The sequence below is a fragment of the Artemia franciscana genome, chromosome 2, assembly GCF_032884065.1.
Source record: "Artemia franciscana chromosome 2, ASM3288406v1, whole genome shotgun sequence".
NCBI classification, from domain to species: Eukaryota; Metazoa; Arthropoda; class Branchiopoda; order Anostraca; family Artemiidae; genus Artemia; species Artemia franciscana.
Window position 1 is genome coordinate 51,595,057 of NC_088864.1, and position 4,117 is coordinate 51,599,173.

Consider the following 4,117-nt stretch of genomic DNA (forward strand, 5'->3'; position numbering starts at 1 on the left):
ATAATGCTTGTTTATGTTAATACATATGGGGAACGGCACTAGAGTCCGGGTCACTTTGCAAATTTCCCCCTTCTTTGTGACAACCATAATTGCCAAATAAGAAATAACTAGTAAATAAGTCTACATTCTTTTATTTCCAAGTATTTGTTCAAATTCTTTCCCGAATTTTTCTGAGGGTTAAGGGGTTGTAACTCAAGCATTATGGACATAAGTTTAGGTTGTACAAACAAATTAAGTCCTTTGTATATTTGTATTGTACAATTTATCCTTTTGTATTTTCTAAGCCTAGAAACCTGAAAATAGTAACTAAAATGATGCCATATTTCAACAAAATCAGAAGTTACAATCTATCGCTGAGAAAGGTGATTGATACCACCCATCCCTTCCGTGTAAACTACCGAAGCAGCTATAACAACGTGATTAATTTATAAAGCAGCATAAGTAAAAAAACAACAAACAATTATACAAGATTGGAGGACGACTAACATCCCTCCCTAATTTCCCTCTCGCGCCACAGACTTACTAAACTTGCAAATTCACTATATCCCCCCTACTAAAAAAATTAACATTTCTAAAAACATAGTTAAAATACAAAATTAGAATCCAAATCAAAAGCACAAATGGCACTTAACAGTTCTTAAGGAAAAGCGAAAACTGGATGCGGAGTGTTTGACAAGGCAAATTCTTAATAGTATCTCTGACTAAAGAAGAATAAAAAAAAAAAAATACCTATTAAAAAATAATACCAATTATCTGCTTTTATTTCTGCATAACAAAGAAACTATTCACTTTTAGACAACTTTCGGCCAGAGAAGCAAATTTGTCAACTATAGTAAACATTTGATGCAAATCGAATATTGCTTTTTTTTTTTTAGACTTTTTTTCTGCGGGTTGCGAGAGATCCGGCATATGAGGCAAATTTCACAATAAAGGAATACCTATTTAAAAATAATACCAATTGAATATTTTTAATTTTCCATCAATGAGAAAATTAAATCGTGTTGAACAAAAGTTTTGGTCAGACAAACAAATTTGTCAATATTTTTGTATTTTCTAAGCCTAGAAACCTAAAAATAATCATTTAATAATATCATTTAATCATTTAATAATATCAGTTTTGTAATGTTGGTCCCTGATATTTATTGCGCTATAAACCACCTTCGTAAGTAGTTCTCCGGTAGAAACAATCCGTTATGTAGTTTAAATTTACTATAAGCAACTGATAAGCTTCTGCAATATCTACCTATTCTACCAAATTATTTTTAACTCTGGAACTACTCTTAGATTTTTCTTGCATTGGTATATTGACTCCTATTATAAAAAATTTGATTACTAAACAACTAAAAACTATTATATAACTAAACTAAAAAACTATTATAAAAAACAGTTGAATGCTAAACTTGAGAGTTTAAAATTTGACAATGTGGAAGATGGATGGAATAATTTCAGAAAAACAATTTGTGAAGTTGCTGATGGTGTCTTAGGGAAGAGTGCTAAGACTGCAACTAGAAATATTAGTGCAAAGGCTTTAAGTTTAATAGAGACTAGAAGGGGTTTGTATAAGAATTATCTGAGTGATAGGTTGAATGAAAACAAAAGGGATGTAAAGAAAGTGTAGAAAGCATAAAAATATGAACTAAGGAGACGTGAAGTGGAGGCCATGGAGACCAGTTTAAGATAGAAATGGGACCACAATTAGTGATAAGGAAAAAGTTAAAGAAAGATGGGTGGAACATTTTGAGAGTGTGCTAAACCGAGATACAGTTGCAGGAAAAGATATAGATGAAAATGAAAAAGTTTGTGATACCTTGGATGTGAAGGAAAATTTGTGTAGTGAGGAAGAATTAGCGACAGTACTAAAAGGATTAAAAAATAATAAGGCTCCAGGTGCTGATAGTATGATTAATTAGTTTCTTAAATATGGTGGCTCTGAGGTTAGGAATAAGCTACTGAAGATTGTGAACATGATTTTTGAAAAAGGGGAAATACCAATTTTTCTTGTTTTTTTATGACGACCGCACGCCCCCGACAGGATTTTTGACTGCGAAAGATTCATTCAAATTTGGATTCTGGAACGTTCGAACAATGTCCCAGTTGTCCAAGACAGAACAATTTTTTAAAGAAATAAGCCAGCATGATCTAGACATTCTCGCTCTGACTGAGGTATGATGGGCTGGTTCAGGCCTCGAAAAGTTGCCAAGTGGACACAGTATCATATTCAGTGGAACAGGGTCAAGGAGAGAACACGGAGTTGCCCTTATGATGACGAGAAAAACTAGTCTATCCCTTTTAAAGTGGCAGCCAGTTTTGTCCCAAGCTCTTACCGCTAGGTTTGCCAGCCAGCACGCAAAATTATCTGTGGTGGTCTGTTATGCACCCACAAATGAAGCAAGCGATGATGTAAAGGAAGAATTTTACAGAACCCTGCGATCAGTTGCCAGTGATATACCTAGACATGGCATAGCTTGTTTTGTTGGTGATTTCAATACAAAAATTGGTGACGACCACGAATATTGCCCCCAGTCTATGGTTTGCCATTGCCTCGGTAATCGAAACGAAAATGGTGAGTTTCTAATCGATTTTGCACTCTCAAATGACTTAGTTATTACCTGTTTAACGCCTGCTCAACAGCAACGTCATCCCGCTCCTCCTTTACGCAGCCGAAACCTGGAGTTTGAACCAGCAACAGGAAAAGAGAATCCTTGCATTCGAGAATAATTGTCTTTGAAAAATTTTAAATATCCATTGGTCAGACAGAATTACAAATGAAAAAGTCCGCAAACTTACCAACCAGCCTCGAGGGACAGATATCATTAGGGCTCGGAGGTGGAGATACTTGGGCCATGTTTTCCGAATGCAGGACATTCAGATCCCAAAAGCCACTTTACATTGGAACCCAAACGGAAGTCGAAGACGGGGAAGACCTCGGAACACTTTGCGTTGAACATGTAAGTCTGATCTGTGCAGTATCTATGCTTCCGTTCAACCCGATCGGGAAGACATATACGCAGCTGCCCAATTCTGAAAAGATTGGCGAAGTCTCATGGATGCCCTGAGTGCCTCTGGCGGCACAGGCGGATCCAAGGTCTAAGGTAAGGATTCGGGTTAGAATGACAAAAAGTCCTTAAAAATACTCTGCGGGGGAGGGGGTTTTGCACGCGAGCTCGACCAAATTGTACACTTACAAGTTCATAAAAGAACAGATTCTTTTTAGGTGTATTTTATTCTATAAAGGTGGGAATTTTACCTATGGCTACAATTAAAATAACAATAGGCTTCATAGTCTGTATTTCTGTGACGAACCTCGACTGAGGGTCCATCCTCCTAAATATTGCATATTTCTTCGCTAAAGGGGAAAAGCCAGGATTGGCTTTTTCCGTATTTGCTATCTCTGGTTATTCACCTGGCCAAAATTTGAGAAAATCTAAAGCTCGATAGCAACTCCTACTAGCTTGTAAGAGAGAGAGAGAGAGAAATAAAAATTAAAAAATAAAACTTGATTCTTTCAAGAATTTGTTATAAGAACGAACATGGAAACGTAGGGAAGTCATACCATATTTCATCTTTTATCGCGCAAATCTTTTTGGTCACTTAAAAAGGGCACTAGAACTTATAATTTATATTTGACTGAGCCTATTTTGATCTCCTAGCACTATTGGTTTGATGGGATCACCCTTGAAAAAAAAACAACAACAAATATAACACGCATCTGTAATCTTTCTACTGGAAAAAATATAGAATTACACATTTTTGCAGATGGAAGGTTGAAACTTCTATATTAGGGTTCTCGGATATCCTGAATCTGATGTTTTGATTTTCATTAAGATTCCTTGACTTTTTCTTTCCCATCATTATCGGAAATCGTGCAATTTTTCTCAGGCTCGTAAGTTTTGATCCATAATACTAAACTTAATGAATTTTATATATTTGGAATCAACATAATAAGGAACAGTTATATTCATAAACATTGAAGCTGTAGCTTGGTACATAACCAGGTTGTTTGTAGTAGACGTGACTTTCGCGCGTTTTATGAGTTTAGGATGATTCAGACAGCATACGATATTTGAAGTGTAGCTAACACATATTCATTTTTTTATATATATATTTTGGATTGTTG